General features: G+C 38.3%; 1 protein-coding gene across 1 annotated transcript in view; it reads left to right on the top strand.

The window, feature by feature from the left end:
* LINGO2 (leucine rich repeat and Ig domain containing 2) overlaps positions 1 to 26,089 on the top strand; it is a 362,366-nt gene that overhangs the window by 193,990 nt on the left and 142,287 nt on the right. The window lies entirely within an intron of this gene.

Below are 26,089 nucleotides of genomic sequence, written 5' to 3'. Positions count from 1 at the left end.
AACCCATCCATGAAATCCTTCCGGGTTTCATGGTACCCTGGAAATGTGCTGGAGAATTGTGTCTGTTTTTTTCCGTACAGTTTTCCAATAGGAGTACTACTTGGTCAACAATTCTAGCTAAAGATTGCACTTGACAATGAAATACCATTATATGCATAGATTAACATGAAGAGATCGGAATGTATTCCACGGTGTAATAAAGTCTGCAGAAGTTAGTAACACAAATCAATGCAAAATGCCTCTTGGATCACTTGAAGTATTACATAATGAAACTTTTTACTGGATTTCCCCAAGCACTGCAAGACAGTGAGCATCCCTAGCTCTTGGCTATTAAATGCCACTAGTATCTTCCAACCTTGTGACAACCAATGTCCCTGTACCATGTTTGCAAATACCTCTCCTGTGGTGGGCAATTCTGCCCCTCATTGACAACCCCTGAAAGGGATCAGGAGTATGGATAGTAAAGGACACATTTCTAAAAGTTCTAAAGTGAGGGCCAGGCCCATAATTTCAGAAATATTAGTAAATGAAGACTTGCTCTATTTCCCACTCCGGCTAATATCTACGACAGAAGTAAGTTAACCTTCCTCTAATCAGCTAACAAGAACTTTCTTTTTGCATCCATGTTGAATAGCTGAGGCAATGTTCTGCGTTAGGGTACCCAGCCAAATATCAATTGAACTTTACTTGTTTGGACTCAAGATCGTATGTTTCCAGTATGAACTCTAATTTTATATTGTTGATGATTAATGATTATATTAAGTACATTATAGAACTTAAAAAAATAGCAAAGAACACTTTTCATTTATTTGAGAAAACAATCTTAATTTTTCTGCCATGTGCCAAGCCCTATAATATACATTAGAGATACATACGTGATTAAGAATTTTCCTGTCCTTGTGGACCCTACAACTTAGTATGGAAGGCAGAATATTAACCAAATAATTGCCAGATAGTTTGCTAAGTAATATAGGAAATGTATTTATAAAATCCTATGGGAAAATCCAGGGAGTGGTGGTAACTCTGTCTGTAGGGTTTAAGAAAACTTCAAAGAAGATACTTAATTTGAGTTAGATTTTGAAGTATGAGTAGAAGTTTTCCAGATGAAAAAGGGCTTGCAATGAGAGAGAACTTTATGAGCAAAGGCACAGGGTATTAAATAGCAGTAATTCAGTGAGGATAGAATAGAAAGAAAGGGCAGGAATTACTTTGCAAACTTCAAATCACTCTATCACATACATTAATCATATCTGGTCCACTCAGTAAACACCTCTGAGTTTGTGTTGCAGATTAAACTTCTTCTTTTTTTGAAATTTGGAGAGAAAAAGTGTTTCTGATCGCCAGTGGTCAGATTGTCCTGGTCTCCCTAGGCTCAATGTCTACAGAGAAATTAAGGAGCTATTCACAATAACTCAGTAGTTTTATTTTCTTCTGTTTTGTGATGTCTGCTAATTTTGAAGTGCAACATTTTAGGTCTTTAAATTTACATTTTCTTAGATGGAACATTAAGATTTTGTTTTGCTTGAGGGACCAAGGTTAACTTGCTATTGTTGTATGTATCTGCAGACACACAATTCTCCTGTAAAAATAATTTGTACTTCAAAGACATTTCAAGAAATTTAAGAAAAGTGCTTGTGAGGTGAATTGAATGTTATGAGACAAATATTTGCAATTAATAATCATGAGACTAAATATTTTCCAAGTGCATTAATAAATGAGTTCAATGGTCCTTTTGGATGACTCAGAATGACCCAGTTTTGCCTTTTTTCCCCCAAAATGAAAAAAGAGTTCTCTATGCTTATACTTGTAGTGTTTATTGTGTTTTTCTCTCTCTCTTATTTTAAATTTTGGGATACTTTTCTTAATTTCCAATATGCACATCTCAATATATTTTGTAAGCAATTTTTGTAAACCTTTCTGGTAGCAAAATTCCTTCACATTTTAAATTAAATCTCACAGTAGGAAGAAACAAATTCAATGAAAAGAGCCGAGTAAAGAATCTAAGCATTTCTATTGTTAACTGTGGAAAATGCTTCACTTTAATTAAAATCTGCATGCCTCTTATCAGTTTGCTTTCTGCATTTGTGCCCCAGTGAATATCCAGTAACATAGTTGATATACCAGGCTGGTGTCATAATTTGATGAATAGGAAAAGGGAATAAATTAAAAAGGATATATTCCATTCACATAATTAAAAGAGAACTTATTCCATATGTGTATGTGCTTACCCTCTGTGTGTACATTATATAAATAAGGTTATATGTAGCCTGCATTTTAACCAGCTCCAGAAAGCTGTTGGAAGCTAAGATTTCTTTTGCCAAGAGCAAATTGTCAATGGCCAAGGTTATGACTCTGGTGACGTTTTTAGTAACAACTGAGAAGCCAATATAGTCATTGCTAAGGTCCAAACCTTGCATCCCTGAGTTGCACAAGTGAGGCTCTCACTCTGCAGTGGCATATAATGATACTCTCGGCAGGGCTGCTCTAAGTTTTTTAATATTTAACTGACCTGGAAAATAGCTTCAGACATGATGGAACAGACCACACCCTCCAAGAAACCAGGCCTTTTTGAGTCATGGATAGTGAAGGGACAAACTTTCCGAGAAATTGACCATTAGGGGAGAAATAACCCATCCTTTTCTTGGACAAATAACGGTTCTTACACATTGGAAATGGGGGCAATACTTTTCTCATCTTCCTTGTCTCTTGACTTTTCATTTGTGAAATGTAGGGGAAGGTTTTGCTTTTTGGAATTCCAGTCTTTTGCAGACTTCATTGATTTATATTCATTAAAAATGGCCATGAATGCATTAGTTTATATCAATTTTTTAGGATTATTATAACAACTTATGTGCTTGTTAGTATTGGCACCATTAACCTTTTATATGATGTTCTTAAAAGAGGCTCAAGGAGTTTTACCATGAAAGGAAGTAGAATAAAGTTCATGATTATTTTAGTGAGTCACTAAAAAATGCCTGCTTTTCAAAGCAAGGCTATAATTCTTTAATCAAAGACTGGGAGCAATGAAAGAAATTTATGATGTCTCACTACATCACTTATCTTGGATTCCAATATGAAAAAATGGCCTCTTGAAAAAAAATGCATCAATTCTGCATTTGATGAGATGAGTAGAATTAAAAATTTTAATTCCCAGCTCTGTCTTTGACTGATTGTATTGGAAAGGCATCTTTCTGTGTCTCTCATTTAGTAGATACATAGACAAAGCACATTTTATAATCTTCAGCTATGTCTTTTAATACAGATAGGGATTTCTAAATTATTGCAGATGCTATTGAAGTAAAAGCAAAAGAAAAAACATCAGGAGAGTCCAGGAAGAGATACTGAGCACTGTTCTAAGTTAATTGATGATTGGTTTGCCTTTGATCTTTGGAGAAAGTCTCTGAAGTCAGATGGTGAAGACCAAGGGTCTTGAGTCAGATGGGGCTGACATCAGACCTCAGTCACTGGTTACTTTGATTTTAGGTGTCAAAATGATCTTGAGCAAGTTTATCAACTTTTCTGAGCCTTATTTTCTTTATCTATAAAACGGAGATCATATCTACATTCTATGGTTTTTATAAGGATAAACTTGTTAATGTATATAGAGCATTTAGCAGAAAAGAGTTTGACACTCAATAGCTAGTAGTAGCTATATATCTCAGAAGACTTTTATTTCTAACTATTTCCTGGAAGTGTATAATTCATGAAATTAACAGGAAAATATTCTCACATTTGAGTTTCTTGTGTTGAGCTTGTCTAATTATCCAGGTGTGAGTGATTTACTTTGCATAAATTCTCCGGAACCTCTTCCTCTTACCTTATGGAACCCAAGATACATCAGAATATTTTTTAGAGTAAAGGAATAATATCACTTTTATCATTGAAATTTGATTATATCTACTTTATCCCTATTTAAATGATAAAACCTTAAAAGATCATCTGTCTACTGTCATAAAAAACTAACTTTTCACTTATAATAAGAGCAAATGAGCAAATAAGACTTTAGAAGAATACTTTTCTATCAAATGTCTATTGGCTTTTTTATGTTAAAAAATTCCAGTAAAAATCCCAATAAAACATTTTTTTAAATCATGGAAAAGTATATATTCCATCCTAAATTATACCAGGAAACTTCTAGAACAATTGCCCACTCAAACCCAATATTTCAGACCTTAAATATGAGTGAGAAGGATGCAAGAACAATGATAAACCAGCTTACTGGGAATAAAATCAGGGAGGTTGATTCTGAAGGTGGCTTTAATTAAATTTCTGTGAGAGCAGAGTTGCTGGGAAGATATACAGGACCACTTTAACTATTAAGCACTTTTTCCCCCTAAAATCTTTAAAACTGAAAAAAATTAAATTGATATGTTTAACTAGATATTACAATTGACACTCGACTTGTATACAATTATATTAAATTTTATTAAGTGTGTTAAATGTGTGTATTGGGGTTCTGTAAAGAAACAGAAGCAATAAAAGAGAGATTTATTATATGTAGACTTATCTATATAAAATAATTTATTATAAAGAGTTGGCTTATGCAATTATGAAGACTGAGAAGTCCCAAGATCTGCAGTTAGGCGAGCTGGAGACCCAGGAGAGTCAATGGTGTAGTTCCATTAGCTCCAGTCTGAGTCCGAAGTCCTGAGAAGAAGCAAAGCCAATGATGTAAGTTTAGTCAGACTCCAAGGCAGAAGGCAGAAGAACAATGTTCCAGCTCAAAGACAATGAGGCAGAGTGTGAATTTTCCCTTACTCAGCTTTTTTGTTCGATTCAGCCCTTCAAGGAATAGGATAAGGCCCATCCACATTAGAAAGGGCAAACTGCTATACTCAGTATTCTGATTCAAATGTTAATCTCACCAGAAACACCCTCTGGGAGATACTCATAACAATGTTTTAACAAAATATCTGGGCACTCTGTGGCCCAATGAAGTTGACAGAAAAAAATTAACCATCACAAGTCCACCCCTTGTCGATTTAACATCCATATACATCTCCTTAAACCATGCTTAATCTCCAAATAAAGACAATAGCAAGGTCATAATTCTGCCTAACATGATATACATATCCTACACATTAACCACCTTTCCAGAAGAGGAGTCCTTGAGTGATTTGTTTTCTGCTCATCTCTTTGATATCCCATAACTTAAATATTATAATATAAAATTAATAACACTTAAATAATATAATATACATGTTACGTTACATGATAAGAGAATAAGAGAGGGAAGAAAGATTTTTATACACACACACATGTTCATAACAAAATAAGGAAGAAAAAGGCATAGTTATTATGGTCCTTGTTTCTGTAACTGGTCATGTGGTCATAGCATAGCTGGTATTTATAACTACCTTCCTCTACTACCCATTCTGTAATCTCTTTGCCTTCAGCCAGCACCTCAGCTGGTCATGGTTCTTTACTGATCGGGTGACCCAAACCTTCATTCCTGAAGTATCTGGGCCCCATTTGTGGTCCTGCCTAGATTGGGTTGTTGTAATTTTCCATTTACCTTAATCACAGGGCATGGTAATACTGGGAGATACCCTAAGGGGTCTCCTGTGTTCCAGACATGCTTTTCCTTACCTCTTTTGTAGAGTAGTAGTCCAACTTCCCCCCGGGACTCAGGATCAATCACTCAGCCAGCACAGTAACCTCCTTTTTTGCCTGTTGATTAAGCATGAGGAGTCCAAAGTTGCCAGCAGCAGTCTTCACTTCCAGTTCAATGGAATCACAGCAGTATCTCCTGGTGAAAGCATTTCTCCTTTTGGAACTAAGACTTCTAGGCCAGTAGGACATAAGGTCACAAGAAAATGAAGCAAAAATTTTTCTATTGGGGCACTAAGGGTAATTGTGAATGATGCCACTCCCATTTCTACCTCTTGATTCCTGGACCTGTGAATTCTGGCTATGGGAGAAACAGAACCATATATTGGACATTAATTCAGAGCCTACATAGCCTTCTAGAGAACCTTGCCCCAGCCCTGCAAGGTATTGCCAACTAGCTGGCACTGTTACTGAGTCTTCACAAGGCCATGCCACCATTCTATCAAGCTACCTGCTTCAGGATGGTGGGGAACATGATAAGAAAGACCAGTGAATTCCTTGAGCACAGGCTCATTGCTATACTTTTTTTGCTGTGAAGTGTGTTCTTTGACCAGAAGCAATGCTATGTAGAATGTTACAATGGTGGATAAGCATTCTATAAGTCCACAGATGATAGTTTTAGCAGAAGCATAGCATACAGAGAAGGCAAATCTGATCCAGAGTGTCTATTCCAGTAAGAACAAAAGGCTACCCCTTGCATGATGGGAATGGTAATCAACCTGCCACCAGATAGCTGGATGATTACCCTGGGAAATGGTGCCATGCTGGGGACTCAGTGTTGGTCTCTGCAGCTGGTAGCTTGGGCACTCAGCAGTGGCCATAGCCAAGTCAGCCTTGGTGAGTGGAAGTGTGTGTTGCTGAGCCCGTGCATAATCTCCATCCCTGCCACCATAGCCACTTTGTTCATGAGCTCATTGGGCAATGACAGGGATGGCTGGGAAAAGAGGCTGATGGTTTCCCAATTCAGGTCATCCTACCCACTTGATTGTTAAAACCTTCCTCTGCTGAGATCACTCTTTGGTGAGTTTTCACATGAGACACAAATATCTTCATGGTTTTTGCCCAGTCAGAGAGGTCTGTCCACATACCTCTTCCTCAAATTTCCTTGTCACGAATTTTCCAACCATGGTCCTTTCATGTCCCTGACCATCCAGTGAAACCATTGGCCACAGCCTATGAATCAGTACATAATTATACATCTTGCTATTTATCCTTCCAGGCAAAGTGAACAACTAGGGCTCAAAGTTCTGCCAACTGAGAGGATTTCCCTTAACCACTGTCCTTCAGGGATCTCCCAGAAAGGGCTGTAGTACTACAACTGTCCACGTTTGGGTTGCCTTAATATTGTGCAGGACCATTTGTAAGCCAAGCCCAAGTCTTATCTTCTTCTGATCTTAGAGAACTCACCATAAAGCCATAGGTACAAGCTGGAAGAGAGAAAGTAGTGTAGCAGGAATGGGAACCATGGGCATTTTGGCCCTTCTTTACGTAACTTTACTTGTGCATTCAGGGCCTTCCCAAGCCGGATCATGTAAATACCACCTCCGTTTGATGACAAAATGTTGCTGTGCACACCCAATTTTATGGCATTGTGGGTTAGATAACACCCAGTTCATGATGGGCAGCTGGGGTTGCACAGTAACTTGGTGGCTCGTGGTTAACTGTTCAGTTTCTGTTAAGGCCTAGTAGCAGTCCAAGAGCTGTTTCTCAACAGGAGGGTAGTTTTCTGCAGAGGATGGCAGGGCTTGTTAAAAAATCCTAAGGGCCTGCACTGTGATTAACCTTTAGGGGCCTGTCAAAGACTCCAAACAGCACCCTGATCTGCCACTGACACTTCAAGCACCAGCAGATCTGCAGGATCATATGCACCAAGTGGCAGAGCACCTTGCACAGCAGCCTGGACCTATTGTAGAGGCTCTTCTTATTCTAGGCCTCACTTAAAATTAGCAACTTTGGGGAATCACCTGATAAATGGGCCAGAGTAACACACTTAAATGAGAAATATATTGTGTCTAAAATCCAAAGAGGCCCACCAGGTGTTGTGCCTCTTTTTTGGTTGTAGGAGGAGCCAGGTACAACAACTCCAGCTTAGAAGGGATATCTTGATATGCCCCATGCCATTGGATCCCTAGAAATTTCACTGAGATAAAAGGTCCCTGAATTTTTGTCACTTTTATTTCCCACCCTGTGACAGCAAATGTCTTACCAGTAAGTCTAGAATAGTTGCTACTTGTTGCTCACTAGATCCAATCTACATAAGGTCATCAATGTAATGGACCAGTGTGATATGCTGTGGAAGGGATCCCTGTGCTAAATTATAACATAGTGCTGCAGAGTTGATATATCCGTGACATAAGAGAGTGCAGTTGTGTTGCTGGCCTTGCCAACTGAAGCCAAACTGCTTCTGCTGGGCCTTTGCATTTGCCAGATCAATAGTTGCCTACCAGGTACCAGGGGATGTGTTAATTTGCTCAAGCAAGGAAATCACCTCTGGCACAGCAGAGCTACAGTTGGAGTCACCCCCTCATTATGTTTATAATAATCCATTTTACAAGATTTGTCATTTCGGATCTTGTTATTTTACTGTCATTTTATAAGATCCATCTTCTGCACAGACCAAATAAGAGAGTTGAATGGGGCTGTGATGGGAATCACCAGTCCTACAGCCTTCAAGTCCTTGATGGTGGCACTGATCTCAGAAATGCTTCCAGAAATATGGTATTGCTTTTGGTTTACTATTTTCCTAGATAAAGCTAGTTCCATCGGCATCTACTTGACCTTTCCTACCATGATAGCCTTCACTACACAGGTCAGGGAACCAATGTGAGGATTTTCTGCCAGGTACTAAGTATGTCTATTCCACTTATGCATTCTAGAACTTGGGAAATAACCACAGAATGGTTTTGGGGACACATGGGCCCACTGTGAGATGGACCTAAAGTAAAATTCCATTAATCACTTGACTTCCATAAGCCCCTACTCTGACTGATGGACCACAGTGACATTTTGGGTCTCCTGGAATTAGTGTCAGTTTAGAGCCAGTGTCCAGTAGTCCCCAAAAGGTCTGGTTATTTCCTTTTCCCCAGTGCACAATTACCTTGGTAAAAGACTATATGTCCCTTTGGAGAAGGGTGACAGAAAGATTGACAGTATAAATTTTGGGCAGTGTACTGGGGTCCATCCTCAAGGAGACCCATCCTCCCCTTCATCAAGGAGTTCTGGGTCTGCAAACTGGCTCAATTCTGGAAATTGATTGAGGGGCCATGATTCTCTGTTTTTATGGTTCAGGTTCGACTTTTGTTCGCTTGACCTAAAACTATTCTGCTTATACAGATCAAGTAAGAATTTAGTAGCTTTCTATTTCATTTCCAGGAACACCATGATCAACTAACTAACACTATACATCTCAATTGCTGCTTTGACATTACTATACATATGGTAACTATGTCCACCTTGCTTTAGGCCGTTGAGTGCTACCACTTGGCCCCTGCCACCCCAAGATCCAATTACTACCATTGCATTTAAATTTCCCAATTCAGTGACTGTAGTTTCCAATGTAAGTGGAAGTTTTCACTGTTGTCCAAGGACCTATGGAGAATAGTGATCATGGAGCTCTTCAAAAATGCCAGGGCTCTGCTCACAAATTTGCATCTCACAATAGTGGTGAAAGGTGTGTCTTCTGGACCCTCCCAATGTGGATGAGTAAATTTTAAATGACAAATTTAGTCTAACATTCCAATCTCCATGAGCCTTTGAATCCCTTCCTCTACATTAAACCAAGACAGGTCTGGCATTTCTAATTCACTCACTGTGGGCCATTTTTTGGTCCCTGTTTCAGCTAACCAACCAAACTGTTAGAGCCTGTCCTAACTCCCTAAACTGCAGCGTTAAATACAGAAGCTCTGCTTAATGAACCCATATCAATAAATGCAGCTTGATCCAACTTTATGTTTCTTCCAGCATTGTCTAACAACCTTCTATTTTTTTTAATTTTTTTTAATTGCGGTAACATTAGCTTATAACATTATATAAATTTCTGGTGTTCATCATTATATTTCGATTTCTGCATAGATTACACCATGTTCACCACCCAAAGACTAATTGCAATCCATCACCATACACATGTGCCTAATCACCCCTTTTGCCCTCTTCCCTCCCCACTTCCCCTCTGGTAACCAGCAATCCAATCTCTGTCTCTATGTGATTGTTGTTATTTTGATCTTCTACTTATGAGTGAGATCATACAGTATTTGAATTTCTCCCTGTGACTTATTTCACTTAGCATAATACCATTAAGGTCCATCTGTATTGTCACAAATGCCCGGATTTCGTCATTTTTTATGGCTGAGTATTATATCATTGTGTATATATACCACGTCTTCTTTATCCATTCATCCATTGATGGGCACCCAGGCTGCTTCCAAGTCTTGGCTATTGTGAATAATGCCAGTGAACATCGGGGTGCATGTATCTTTACGCGTTTGTGTTTCCATGTACTGTGGATAAATACCCAGCAGTGGAATAGCTGGATCATATGGTAGTTCTAGCCTTAATCTTTTGAGGAATCTCCATCCTGTTTTCCATAGAGGCAGCACCAGTTTGCACTCCCACCAGCAGTGTATGAGAGTTCCCTTTCCTCCACATCCTCTCCAACATTTGTTATTTCCTGTCTTGTTAATTATAGCCATTCTGACTGCCATGAGGTAATATCTCATTGTAATTTTGATTTGCATTTCCCTGATAATTAGTGATGTTGAACATCTTGTCATGTGCCTGTTGGCCATCTGTATATCCTCTTTGGAGAAATGTCTGTTCAGATCTTTTCAGCCCATTTTTTGATTGGGTTGTTAGTTTTTTTGTTGTTGAGATGTATGAGTTCTTTGTATGTTTTCGATATTAACCCCTTATCAGATACATGGTTTGCAAATATCTTTTCCCAATTGTTAGGTTGTCTTTTCATTTTGTTGATGGTTTCCTGTGCTGTGCAGAAGCTTTTTAGTTTGATAAAGTCCCATTTGTTTATTTTTTTCTATTGTTTCCCTGCCCCAGTCAGACATAGCACTTGAAAATACACTGCTAAGACTGATGTCAAAGAGCAAATTGCCTAGGTTTTTTCCTAGAAGTTTTATGGTTTCAGGTCTTACCTTCAAGTCTTAATCCATTTTGAGTTAATTTTTTATATGTGTAAGAAAATGGTCTACTTTCATTCTTTTGCCTATGTCTGTCCGATTGTCCAAACACCGTTAATTGAAGAGACTTTCCTTTCACCATTGTATGCTCTTGGCTCCCTTGTCAAAAATTAGCTGTCCCTAGATGATTGGGTTTATTTCTAGGCTCTCAATTCTGTTCCATTGATCTGTGTGTCTGTCTTTCTGCCAGTACCATGCTGTTTTGTTTTCTAGAGCTGTGTAGTATATTTTGAAATCAGGGAGTGTGATACTTCCAGCTTTGTTCTTTTTTCTCAGGATTTTTTTGACTATTTGCCACCTTCTGTTGTTCCACATAAATTTTAGGATTCTTTGTTATATTTCTGTGAAAAATGTCATTGGAGCTTTGATAGGGATTGCATTGAATCTGTAGATTGCTTTAGGAAGTATGAACATTTTAACTATGTTAATTGTTCCAATCCAAGAGCAAAGAATATCTTTCCATTTCTTTATATCTTCTATTTCTTTCAACAATGTTTTATAGTTGTCAGTGTACAGATCTTTCACTTCCTTGGTTAAGTTTGTTCCTAGGTATTTTATTCTTTTTGTTGCAATTGTAAATAGGATTGTATTCTTGATTTCTCTTTCTGTTACTTCATTGTTACTGTATAGACACACAACTGATTTTTCTATGTTGATTTTGTATCCTGAAAATATACCATATTCATTTATAATTTCTAAAATTTTTTTGGTGGATTCTTTAGGCTTTTCTACATATAAGATCACATCATCTGCAGATAATGATGGTTTCACTTCTTCCTTTCCAGTTTAGATCCCTTTTATTTCTTTTCTTTCCTGATTGCTCTGGCTAGGACTTCCAATACTATGTTAAATAAAAGTGGTGATAGTGGGCATCCTTATCTGGTTCCTGTTCTTAGAGGGATAGCTTTCAGGTTTTTTCCATTGAGAATAATATTAGCTGTGAGTTTGTCATATATGGCCTTTATTTTATTGAGTTACTTTCCTTCCATACCCATTTTATTCAGAGTTTTTGTCATAAATGTATGCTTTATCTTGTCAAATGCTTTCTCTGCATCTATTGAGATGATCATGCAGTTTTATTCTTCATTTTGTTAATATGGTGTGTCATATTGATTGATTTATGGATGTTGACCATCCCTGCATCCCTGCATCCCTGGAATAAATCCCAGTAGATCATGGTGTATGATCTTTTCAATGTATTGTATTCAATTTGCTATTATTTTATTGAGGATTTTTTCATTGATGTTCATCAGTGATATTTGCCTGTAATTTTCTTTTTTGTATGTTGTCCTTGTCTGGTTTTGGTATAAAGGTAATGTTGGCTTCATAGAATGAGTTAGGAAGTTTCCCTTCCTCTCAATTTTTTGGAAGAGTTTGAGGAGGATAGGTATTAAGTCTTCTTGGAATATTTGGTAGAGGTTACCAGGGAAACCATCTGGTCCTGGACTTTTATTTTTGGGGAGGTTTTTGATTACTGTTTCAATCTCCTTACTCATGACTGGTCTATTCAAATCCTCTATTTCTTCTTGATTCAGTCTTGGGAGGTTGTATGAATCTAAGAATTTATCCATTTCTTCTAGATTATCCAATTTGTTGGAATATAACTTTTCATAGTGTTCTCTTCTAATCTTCCATATTTCTGAGGTCTCTGTTGTGATTTATCCTCTTTCATTTCTGATTTTATTAATTTGAGCCTTCTCTCTTTTTTCTTGGTGAGTCAGCTAAAGGTTTGTCAATTTCCTTTATCTTTTCAAAGAACCAGCTCTTAATTTCATTGATTTTTTTTCTGTTGATTTTTAGTCTCTATTTCATTTATTTCTGCTCTGTTTTTTATTATTTCCTTCCTTCTACTGATTTGGTGCTTTGTGTCTTTTTCCAGTTCCTTTAGGTGCATTATTAGATTGTTTATTTGAGATTCTTCTTGCTTGTTGAGGTAAGCCTGTATTGCTCTAAACTTCCCTCTTAGAACTGCTTTTGCTGTATCCCATAAATTTTGGCATGTTGTATTTTCATTTTCTTTTGTCTCCCGGTACCTTTTGATTCCTCCTTTGATTTCTTCATTGACCCAGTCATTGTTCAGTAGTATTTTATTTCTTCTCCACATATTTAGGCATTTCTACTTTTCTTCCTGTAGTTGATTTCTAGTTTCATACCATTGTGGTCAGAAAAGATGTTTAATATTATTTCAGTCTTCTTAAATTTATTGAGACTTGTTTTGTGGCCTAATATGTTATCTATCCTGGAGAATGTACCATGTGCCTTTGAAAAGAATATGTATTCTATGGGTTTGGAATGGAATTTTATGTATATATCTATTAAGTCCAACTGGTCTAACGTGTCATTTAAGGCCAATATTTCCTTATTGACCTTCTGTCTGGATGATCTATCCATTGGCATAAGTGGAGTGTTAAAGTCCCCTGCTGTTATTAGTTTACTGTCTATTTCTCCTTTTATGTCTGTTAATAATTGCTTTATATGTTTAGGTGCTCCTATGTTGGGTGCATAGATATTTACAAGTGTTATATCCTCTTATTGGATTATTCCCTTTATCAATACGTAGTGGCCCTTCTTTGTCTCCTGCTATAGCTTTTGTTTTAAAGTCTATTTTGTCTAATATAAGTATTGCTACCCCAGCTTTCTTTTCATTGCCATTTGTGTGGAGTATCTTTTTTTTTTTTTTCCATCCCTTCACTTATAGTTTGTGAGTGTCTTTAGGTCTGAAGTATGTCTCTTGTATGCAGCATATATATGTCTTGTTTTTTTTATCCAATCAGCCACCCAATGCCTTTTGATTGGAGCATTTAGTCCATTGACATTTAAAGTAGCTATTGATAGGAATGTACTTATTGCTGTTTTGTTACTTTTTTCCTAGATGTTTCAGTAGGTAGCTACATCTCCCAATCTTGGAGAGGTGGCCTTATGTAAAAGATGCTTTATGAGGCCCAACAGTGTGCTTTCCTCTTGTTACCACTTCAAAATTTTCCATGAGTGTGCCTTTTGTGGGCTACATGTGTCCCTGTGTTTTGGCAGGGTTGTTCTTGCTGCCTGTATGCAAGGAGGCTAGGCTGTCCCCCTGACCAGCTGGTTGTAATGCTCAGCTGTGTATGGCAGCTGTGGACCCTTCACACACTTTATCAGGTGTGGGATGCCCAAGCACAGTTGGTTGCAAGGTCTAATAGCACATTCCTGTTGCAGTTTTTCCATTAAGTGAGTAGGCCCCCAGCATGGCTGATTGCTAGGCTCAGGGGCTTACAATTGCTGTAGGCCTCTGGCCTGCAAGGCTATTTTCTGCTCTTTCAGGATTGCAGCTGAGTGGGACTGGCCCCAGGCATGGGAGCACCCAATTGTTTCAGGCTTTGGACTGTGGGACCAATCCCCATGTGGCTTTTTGAGAAGCACAAGTCTGCTGCAGCTGACAGGCCCCACTGCTCACAGGACCACACACCCCCTCAAAACAGTCCTGCCTTGTGTGCGTGCCTCAACCCACTGAAGTGGACCCAATCGCCCCACTGCAAAAACTCAACACACTCCATCAATGCAGGCCCACCCCTTGTGCACACTCTGCCCTACAGAAGCAGACACACTGGCCTGGCTACAGAGGTTCCAGGCACCCAACCTATGCAGGCCCACAGGTACCCCAAGGGGTTGCTGTTGGGTGTGGCCAGTCCCTAGGGTGGGCTGTCTGCCCTGGATGAGCTGGATTAAATCAGTATTCTAGTGGTTAGGGCCAACCGCTGCACTAACAGGCCAGGAGAAGAACTCCAAGAGTGTCTGCCAGCATCTGTGTCAGCACACCTGAACTAGGTCACAATAATGGCTGAGTGCCAATGTCTCAGTCCCTGGGGAGGTCACACCTCTCACCAAGATGTACCCAGAACCTATCAAGTGAGTCTCTTTTCACCAAAAAGCATTGTGCACCTTTCTTTCTGGTGGTTTTAGGTTCCTTTCTGAAACAGGTCACTTTATGTGTGGGCCCTTTAATAGCAGGCTTCTTTTCCTCTTAATGTCTGCTAGCTTTTCTGAGGGTATTCCCCCTTGTAGTTAATAGCCAGCAAAGCCTGATATTATGACACTCATCTCTGTTGTGCTGAGTCCAAAAGTTGCTTATTGTGGTAATGCTCCCCCACTTAGATCCCCCACTCCTCCAGGGAAAGATTTCCACCTTAAGATTGCTCCCAGCCAGCTGTGAGATGCCACAGCTCAAAGGTGGCTTTTTTCTCTCCAGAAAGAAATTCCTTCCTCTTTCACCTCAGTCAGTATCATCCCTTGTTGTGGGGGTTCTTTTTATCTGGTTTTCAGTTCTCTCTCAGGGTTAATTGTTCCAAGAGTAGTTGTAAATTTGTTGTGTCATGGGAAGAGGTGAGTTCAGAGTTGGCCTACGCCACCACCTTGACACCGTCTGTCTCACAACCTTAATATCCATTCCCGCACATGTTTCCCAGATTTCTGTCTTAATGAATTAGAAAACTCAAATAGTTCTCTTGGAGTTTAGATTATCTTCTCATGGGTCACACTTTGAACCTCACCTTTAGGGGCTTGCTGGGACTTGAATCTAGTTATAGGTCTAGAAGCAAAACTGGGTGGTATATGTGGGTCCTGAGGGTAATCAGCAATGTTTTGCATGGCAACTTCCTCTGGAGAGGCCATTGCAGTTTCCTCAGGCCACACAGAGTTAGTTCCATTAGTTGGAAGTGGACAGGCAGCTGCCAATGGGGTTGGGAAGGCCTCTTCTATTGGATGTGAGGAGGCTACTTCCACTGGGGGTAGGAAGGCCTTTTTCACTGGCAAAGAAGATTCATCAGAATTTAGGAGTTATTTTCCCCAGCTTCATCAGGGTCTTCTCACATGTCCCAGTTCCAGCCTACAGAATCCCATTCTTTAACAATCAATGCTTAACTTTAATAGTAGACACTCTGCAAGACTGGAAGTCCAAATTGCCTTGTAATTCAGCCAGGCACAGGATGAGATTCTACTTTTGATTTTCAACAAATTCAGTCCTGTAGCTACAAGAAATAAGGGTCTCCTTCAGTGCATATGTAGAAGGTTTCAGGTCATTTATGCTTTGCTTACACTGGGAGTACAAATCCCTGAGCTCGTTCTTTTTCTTCACTACTTTGTCCAATGACATTAGGAGCAAAATGTTGAAAAGTATCATAGACACAGTAACTAGCTCCTTGATTCTTATAAGTGGTGGATTAGGAGTATCCAATGGAGATATTTTGCATACTTCTATTGCCAGATCATGTCCTGGACTATCACTGCTCTCTTTACTACTGGAAACAATCATTAACATCTTCAAATCTAATCAAATTAGAGAGCCAATTCCAGAAACCCCAGAACCAAATCAGAAAACATATTGTTAATGTTCAGTTCCTCTAGGACCACTCTTAGTACCAAAATCTGTATTAGCCATGGTTCTCCAGATAAACAGAACAAATAGAATGATGGGTGGGTGGACAGTTGGATTGATAGATGGATAGATATGGATGGATGGATAGCTAGATTGTTTTAGATAGATAGATTTAGATGGATAGATAGATACATTTACATAGATACATTTAGATAGATACATTTACATAGATAGATACATTTAGATAGATTTAGATAGATAAAGTTAATGATGTTATTACTAGCTTGATAAATCAAGGTATGTAAAGAGCTAAAGTTTGTTACATGATTTTGGTGGCATCTATCAAAGCGACATACTAAATTTAAGTACTAGCACATTAGAACTAGAAGAAACCCTAGAAGTAAGTTATTTCTTCTTCTTCTAGTCATCAGACTTTCTCAAGTGCTGACTGTGTGCTAGGTGCTGGACTATATAGGCCTCTGGTCTCGTGGTTCCTACATTTCTATGAAAAGAGAAAAACAATAGAATTAATGAGTCAGTTGTGATTGTGATAAGGGCTATGAAGGAAATAAACAGGATGATGAAAGAAAGGATCACTAGTAAATACCTTAGATATCAGTGAGGGAAGGGAAGAAAGGCCTTTTATGACAGTATGTTGAGGCTCAGCTGTGGGAAGTTCTGAGGAAACAACGATTTAAATAAAAGGAGATCAATGTGACTGAGTGAGGGAGGAACAAGACTTGAAATTGGTAAAAGAGTGGGAACCAGTATTGCAAGACAGACCATGGTACAGATTTTGAATTTCATTCTCAAAGTTATCAGTGGCCATTGGAGGGCTTGAGGAATGGGTGGGACAAGGTATGATGTCCTTTTTGTTGTGAATTTTATTTTTGAGTGGATAAGTGCCACAGGGTTCATAAATAAAACAAAAGAAGAAGGTTGTGTTTTGTTCTCTTTCCTCATTTCTGTCCTCTGAGTCCATTTCTCTATTTTCCATCGTATCTATTCTCCCATGTGCTCCCTTTGATCTTGCCTTCTTTCTTTAATGATCTTATTTGTACTTCCTTGAGAAATTTCTTGAATTCTCTCTTGAATTCTACCAGCTCATGTTTTATCTCTCATTGTTGTCCAAACATCTCTTCCTTGAATTCTTATATTTCTTCTTTAGAGTCTTCTTGCATAACAATGACTTCGTGTATTTATTGAAGTCTATGGTGAAAAGTTTGATTTCATGTTTTATATGTTCCTTTGTGGGTTTTTTAGAGTATTTTTCATCCATTGGTATGTTTTGCTGCTTTCTTACCTCCTTCTTCATACAGTGTCTTTATAAGCATGTTGTGTCCAGTGCTGTTCTGTTACTTGTGGTTGAATGGATCAGATTTTACTGAATCAGCAATTTGCAAGAGGTTCCTGGTTGGTGGTGTAGGTAGTGTAAGTAACCTTCTCAGCTTTGCAGTTCAAGGGCTCCCTCCTCTTCTTCCCAGATTTAGACCATTTCCTTCCTGTATGGACCGTCTGAATTTATCTGTGTAGCCAGCTTTCTTTTGGCTCTCAAAACCTAAGGTATCCAGTAGTTTCTGCTTCCAGCTTTGCATGCCCTTGTCCCTATTCCTTCACCAGCCAGAGTTATGAAAGGAAACATCCTTGTGGTCCAAGGCAATCTTCAATTGTAGGATGTTTTTGGTGGCATTGTCTTTGATAGGCCATGGCTATTAGACACATCACCTTGGCAACTGCTGTCTAATGGCAGCCTCCTTATAACTTAGTCTTTTTTATTGCAGCTCCAGGGTCAACTTTAGCTTTTACATTTTTCTCACACTTAGGGAATATATCTGTGTTATGCTTTTGGAGTCTGCTACCTCTGAGTCTCCAGGCGCTTTCCACTCAGTTGCCTACCCTTCCAGGTGGCTCTGTCAGAACTCAGCAGCATTTAGTAGCAATAACATATCATTTGGAGTTATAGCTTCTCTCTGTCTCCTAATATTTCTGGAAATGAAAATGGAGCCATTTTTGTTGTTTTCTATATACTTGTTTGTTTCTTTCTTCTTCTCATGCTTAATAGATTCCAAGAGGAATGATGGGTTGTTTTTAGACAAACTATAACTCTATAAGAGATCTATAACCATGTTCCTAGTGATTTCTTTCCCTTTCCTTTTTTTAATGATCATTGTAGCTGCTAAATGAGAAACGGATTGTGGGTGACAAGAGTATGAAAAAGGAGAAGAACTTGAAATGACATCAGTAGTCCAGGCTACAATAATTTTGGCTAAGACTACAGTATGGTAGAGCAGATGATAACTAATTGGACTTGAGCTACATTTCAAAGATAGAGCGGATAAGACTTGGTAGATTGGGAGTGGTGTGTAAGGGAGAAAAAGTAATACAAGAAGAGTCCTATCTTTTTAGATTTGGGGAAATAGAATGGATGGGGATGCTATTTATTGAGAGTTCTTTTTGGACATGCCATTTTAGTATGTTGGACAATATTGTAAGACATCTGAGAAGAAATGTCAAATCTGGAACTGAAGTGATGCTTTTGGACTGGAGGTTTAAATTTGGGTGTCTACAAATTACAGATGGCATTTAAAATAGGAAATTTGATGAAATCATATTGGAGAGAGTTTAATGAATATAAAGGCCCCAATACCAAACCCTAAAGGACACCAGCATTTAAAAATCAGGGAAAGTGGAAGAGCCAGGAAAGGAGATTGAGGAGGAGTGGCATTGAGGTAGACAGAAAATCTCATTTTACTTAAAAGAAATCTGAGTTCTATGACCCATGCCTCCAAGCTGTCCATCAGTGTTCTCTGAGCTTATCTCGGAACATACTGCTCTTCAGCTCAGTTATCCAAGGTTCACTTCAAAAATTCACCCTTAGTGTGCAGGTTTGCCTGGAAATTAATATTTTTAATATCTTAGTTTTTAAAGTTAAAGCTATCTGTATGTTGTTAGCTTCAATTTCCTATCTCTAGTCCAGACATTTTCAGGGCTCATATGTCATCCTTCTAATTGACAGCTCTACTCAAAAGTCTAACAGGATTTCAAACATATATTTCCATAATTATAAATATAGAGCAGACATTTCATATGGAAAATAGGTAATTATTTTCTAGTTTTTGATGACAAACCATAGTAATAGATCATCTCCCAAACTCAAATATATAATACATCATAGTTGCATAATATATAATATGCTTTGAATATGTCTGGTACTTTCTGAATAATATGCATATTTAAGAAATAATTAAAACTTTCATATCCTTTTCTGTTCTTTTATCTTCTTAATCTCTTCAAAGGTTACTTGTGAATAGGACAATCTTGGCTTTCTTGGGCAATTTTGTTCAAATAATCCTCTTCTTAATAAATGTCAGCTGCTTTGTGGTTTGACATAATAAGCAGATGCCTATTTCTGCCTTCCTCTGTATTTTGACATTTAAGTTGCTTATTCTTAGGGTATTTATGTTAAAAAAAATGTGTATGGACTGAACATCTTCCCACAGCTCACTGAGTTTTCTTCATGAATGTGGAGATTTCCTTTTGATGGACAGGATTGTCTGCTCACATTGATGTGATGTCTCAGTTTGGAACAAGTGTCTGCTGTTGCTATTCACATAAGTGCCCATTGAAAGCAAACAAGTCAAGGTCAGTTATGTTTTCCCCTTGAAAAGTGTATCATCCAAATGAAGGGTATGAAATGTTCTGGGACCTTAATGAGATAGAGTATGTTCCATTTCATGGGATGACAGACTTAACCTCAGTCTTTTTATCGAGTCAAAATATGAAAGCCAAAAGCATCTGTAGTTTGATTACAAAAAACCTGATTTATTAAAGTGATAGGCTTCGACATAAAGGAGTAAAAATGTATAAAGTAGTTACTAGATAATTTATCTTAAGTGCACTTGAACATTTTTATCTGTCAAATCATGTAACCTCAGGAAATCTAAAGAACTGGCCATAGAAATGAAAGTTGTCTAGTTTAAATGCCTGAAATGGTTATAACTTGGACAACCATAACCCATGGCACCTGCCTTCTTGCCTGAGAAAGTCTCTTTAAATCATGGCTTTGATGAGAAGATATAATAGGGTTGGGGGAAATCACATTAATTAATTTATGTGAAAGTTTTTTTTCAGACATTATCACATTTTATCTTCCAATAGCTCTTAAAATAGATAAAATAGATTCAATAACATATAACTCAATATATATTTATAGTCCATCTTGTCTATAAAAATTTAGAAATGGTTTTCAATAACTCAATCAATATAATAACCTAGAAGAGAAAATCAGGGTCAGTGGAAACATAGATGGCATAGGGTATGGGAGGTATATCATATGTGCATAGCAAGCTTTACATATCTGTGAATTTCCTGAAATAAGTTACTAACATTAGGCTGCATATTTAACTTTGAACTTTTTGGCACTTATTATAATTATACGTCTTTTACAATGGAAGAGACTGAAGTTCAGAGAAGTTACTTAATTTGCCAAAGGGCACAGTGGTAGAGTAGTAGAGCTGAATGGTAGACCTGAGATGTGATCTTGGATTTCAAGCTTGATTCCCCCAAATCTACGCTCTTTCTATCACATTGGGCCGAGGAGTTTTCATCCTATTTTAAACTCATGTTTTCATCATAAGTATATCTTTCCTTCTTTGTTCAACCCACTGTTTCCCCCAAAATGCAAACTTCCCTCAAAGCCCCTTGGAGGTGTGATGTGCTGACAATTTTGTTGCCTTTGATTGTTTCCAGCTGAAGGACTTAACCCCTAGATGATGGGTCAGCCATCTACTATTATTGGAATCTGTGAGTGAGAATGTATTAAAACGCCTCTGCCCTCCAGCATCTGATTATTATGGGGATAAAACCAATATACATGAAACCATTGTAGAACAATTACCAGCTGGACTCTATTATTTATGCTTCTATAATCCACCTGCAATTTACTCTCTCAGCCTTAGATCTTCCTTCTTCCCTACGTTATATTCAGCTCATAAAATATTTATTAAGCATATACTTATTATGCTAGGTATTTTGGGGAGATAAAAAAGATGAGTGAGATACAATCTTTACATTTAAGGAGCTGAAGTCTATTGCCAGTGATAAGCCAAGCACAAGCATATAAAGTGGAGAAAGTTAAGTAACATAGAAGAAATAAAAAATGCAGTGGGAATTTCAGGGAGGAATATGTCCATCTGATTAAGAGGACCCCAAAAATCTTTAGGAACCAGATGGGTACTTTCTCTAGTCTTGAACAGTGTTGGCAAAATACATGACATTTGTACCACCACTCCCAAAATCACACCTTGGTCAATATCACTAATCAATCATGGAATTTCTTTTTTTGTTGTTGAAGCTGAAAGTGACTTTAAAATCTTCTCCCACACATTAATCCCAAGAAACTCTGTCAATTTGTCAAAGTTGGCAAGAGAGAGCAGACTTATTTGCATTTTTAATGTTCCTGATGAGGAAATATAGAGAAGGGTGGGCGCAATGAGAAGATAATAGAAGATAAGGAAGAAATATCAGCAAAGGCAGAGATACGAAAGCATGTACACGTTTGGAGAATTCCAAGTGTACCAGGTTGGCTGTAGTGCAGGCTATATATGGAGAGTGAGAATTGAAACAAATATCGATGTGGGGCCCTATTTTGGAAGACCTCAAATGGCAATTTAGGGATATATAAGCATAAACTTCCTTCTGAAGCCAAACTGAGCTACTTCTCAGAATCTAGACTTTTTCCATGATTACATATTTGGCCAGCATATCTGCAAAGAGAATAATGTCTTAAGGTGCTCAATCACCCCAAAATCTGAACAAACTAACCTTAAAATAACTCCCTCACCTTTTAATCTTCATACTATGGCACAAACTATTATTTATGAATAACTTTTATGACATGCTTCCTGATGCTGTTGGTTATATTAGCATATGTATGTGGCCTGTTTTTCCAGCTGGACTGTAAATTCCTAGGGGTGGGAATAATGTCCTATTTTTACGGACCCTTTATTAACAGAGATTAAATGATTGTTAGTGGACACATGGTGAAAGATTCATAAACTTGAATTTAGATCAGGAAGAAAAAGAACTTAAAGTTTAGAAAATCTGGCACTGCCTGCCAACGTAGCCCCTCCATATGAAAGCTGAAATACCTTCTACCGTCTCACAGCCAGAGGGACAGTCAAATAGAAGACTTATCGGTGGCTGACCTTCTTGAATTCAAAAGTAATACCATCATAGCAGAACAAATACAGTTGAATCAGAAAATAAGCAGCAAGATTCAAAAATCTGATGAAGAGTCTTAAGATCTGTTTTAGAGAGCCTGGAGTTCAAACTAGCAGTTAAAATTGAGGCACAGCTCTAAATCTAGAAAAGTCCCCTATTGCACACGGGAGTCAATGTCAGAACTGACAAAATCCGCAAGAGTTTACCTGAAGATCAATAAGTATATTTATGGGACCCTGAAACATGTGAAGTAGTCTGAAGAGGTTAGTCTGTGGCTTCTTGTATTTTAGGGGAAAAAAAGACAACTAAGTAAGAAGTCCATTGGAAATGAGTTATTATACCACAAAGATTCATATGTTCTGGATCAAATCAAAGATCTGTTTAGAGTTATTTCTCATTCTATAAGAGGAAAAGCCTATTTTTCTCCTATCTACTTTTCCTTATTTTCCAAGTATTGTATTATGAATGTTTACAATTTTATAAACCAAAAATAAACTTAATATAAAAAATAAAGGCTTATGACTGAGTTATTTTTTTAATCACCAGAAATATCTGTACATCAAATACCTGTATATTTGGTCAATGAAAATTTCCAAATTCGCAATTGGACCACTCATGAATACTAATTAGCTTTTTAAAAAAATTTTCTCTTTCCCCATATTGCCTCAGTTCAGGCAACTGATGAGTCATAGCTATTTAGTTACTGGAAGACAGGTCAAGTGAGTTTGGGAAGAGTCAGGGAAACGGTCCTAGATCCGTTCACACAGGGAGGATCTGGCGTATTGTGGGGACTGATTAGAGACACCGTCCCAAGAGTCTGACCAAGGGTCCATGCTTGGGAATCTCTCTTTAGATCATGGGTGCTCAGAAATCCTGCTGGAAGTCAGGAAACTTGGAGGAGTGAGGCAGAACCTCAAGCTGCTTGGGAGCTAAGGAGCACTCAGTTACATCATGAAACTAGACCCAAACATAAGGAACAAAGGGAACTGTGTCATATGGTTTGTCTCATGGATGCTGAAAGCTGTCTCTCTCCAGAGTTCATTGTCACACTGGCTCAGCCCCAGGTCAGAATAGCAGGGAGGGTAAGTCTAAGAGACCATAGTCAGCTTTGGGGTGCCACATGCCTGGAAGAATAAATTGCTATTAAAAAGCCCTTGCCCAGTTTTGGCTGAGAGTTTATAAATATTTTATCCTTAAGACTGGTCTGGTCTTAGAACAAGGTGCTGTAATAAGTAGGGAACTGATGAAAACAGAGGCAGGGAAAATTATATGGGGCTGATATCTATCTCCTGTACACATAAGAGAAATGCTAAGTTTGATTTATTTATACCTCTTTGGTGTTTTATGACAAATTGTAATTTGGGCACAATAATGATCGCCAATGCCAACTAGTTCTACTTCAAGTTCAAATTTTCTTTGCCAAGAGAACCTTCAGGTTTTGATAGAAAGACCCCTTATTGAGGAGTCAGAAAACCTTGGTCCTAGTGTCTGTTCTCTCACTCACAAGCTGGGTTTCTTTGTACAAGCCACTTTCCTTCTCTGGACCTTTCTTTCTTCATCTGTGAATAAAGTGGTTGAACTAGCTCATTTCCATGGGTAATTTTTCATCATCCTATTAAGCAGCCTGATATCTGAGCAGAGCCTTCCAGAACATTAACTAATGCACTGCCTATTTGGATTCTACATTTGGAGATTTGGGACAGCAGAAATCTGATTAGCTTTTTTAAGTGGAGACCCTTAATGAAAAGGCTATGTGACTGAATTTCCTTTCTTGGCTTTTGAAAAATCATACTTTCTTCCTTTCTTTCCACTTATTGTCTGATCTAGGTTTCTTCACTGTCTTCCAGTCTATCATTCTTTTTTTAGCTTCTTAACTTATCACCTTTGATTTTGGTTCATAGCAACAGGAGCATGAGCAACACACACACAGACATGGACATACACTCATATACACTCAATCTCATTTGATACTCACAAGATCTCCATGGGTTAGACATCATTGTCCCCATTTTGTCAACATAAGTCAGAGAAGTAAAGGAACTTTCTGAGGTCACATAGTCAGTGGCAATCCATTACACCAGCTCAGGTCTTTCTGGCACCAAACTCTGCACTAAATCTGAAAAATCATGGTAAAAGTGGCATCAAGTGTGTAGACAGCTGTTTCATTTCCATGCCAGGGAATTGCTCTTGGATATGGGGAAGAACATGCAAAGAGCCCACCCCAGAGAGAGGACTCTTCGCATGCCATGCTTTGCATTTCCTATTCTCAGATGTCTTGTCTGATCCTACATGAAGTGTCCTCTATCTCTGTCTTTGTGGCATTCCAACTGGGAAGTACTATTTTGTGCACTGCCTACATCTACAGTCCAGCTCCTGCAAATCAAGCATTATAGTTTTCAGTTATAAAATTTGAACTCTTGTCACAGCTACTGGTTTCATTTGGCTGTATTCAAATATCAGTGACAAGAAAGTTGAGGCAACGTAGCTCAGGAATTAAGAGTGAAGCTCTGGAATCCTACCGCATGGTTGTGATCCTGGATCTACAACTTTCTAGCTGCCAAGTACTTATCATCTCTGTGCCTCACTTTCTCCACCTGTAAACAGGGATTAAAAATAGTACCTCACAGGGTTTTTGTGAGGATAAGTGTCTTGAAACAGTACCAGAGACTATGTAATTAATGCACTTTTGCTTAAAATAACAAGAACCCTTAGAATTCTTTTTTTCCGCTGACATGTGCTGAGCACCCCTTTGACTCAGCCAAATGTCTCTTTACCAAATTAATAGTTAAGGCAGTATGAATAACCAGGGAAGCCACCACCATGCAATAGAAATACCCAGGGTATTGGAATCTTTTTCAGTTATCTCTTGTTGTAGAACAAACCTCTTCAAAACTTAGTGGCTTAGAAGAACAATGTTCAGTTTTTGATCATAATTCATCAATTTGGGCAGGGCTTAATGGGAATGGCTCATCTCCACTTCACGTAGTGTTGGCTATGGCAGCTTAACTGGGGCTGCTGCAATCTCTCATCCTCCAGGGCCTCTCTCTTCAACAGTGTAGTTGCACTTTACAGGGTCACTGTCTTCCAAGAGTGAAAGCAAACACTACAAGTCCCCTTAAGGCCTGAGCTCCAGAGTCCCAGAACATCTCTTACGCTATATTCTGTTGGCCAAAGCTGTCACAAAATAATCCCAGACTCAACAGAAGGGACACTAGTCTCCACTTCTCGATGGGAGCAGAGGCACATACATACAGTGAAGGAAGGGATCGCTAGTGGCCATCTTTGTAAACAGAGTCAGACGCAACTGAGCTCCAATTTAATTTCTTCCACCTGATACCTCAGGGACTTCGATGACTCTGTTTCCTCATCTTTAAAATAGCTCATTTTGAGATTGTGAGGACTAAGATAAGTGACGTATGTAAAGTGTCTAACACAATGCTTCATTCATAGAAAATGCTAAGTACATATTTACTTCCTTTTCTTTTAAATGAATCAAAGTAAACATAGAGAGTGTTCTTTCTCTAAAGGAGAGTAATCTTATTGCTCACCACTGAGCTTGTCTGGCTGAAGAGCTATTAACCGTACAAACAAATTTAACACCTGAAGAAAAGGAGTGCCACTGCCATGATTTTTGATTTGTCACTTATGTTTGAACTTGATGCTCATTTACTCTGTCTGTGGCTTGTTAATGCATATGGCAAGGCTCTGCCAATTGAGC

Source organism: Equus quagga, chromosome 6 (genome assembly GCF_021613505.1).
Source record: "Equus quagga isolate Etosha38 chromosome 6, UCLA_HA_Equagga_1.0, whole genome shotgun sequence".
Lineage (NCBI taxonomy): Eukaryota > Metazoa > Chordata > Mammalia > Perissodactyla > Equidae > Equus > Equus quagga.
This window is presented reverse-complemented; position numbering and strand designations above follow the sequence as displayed.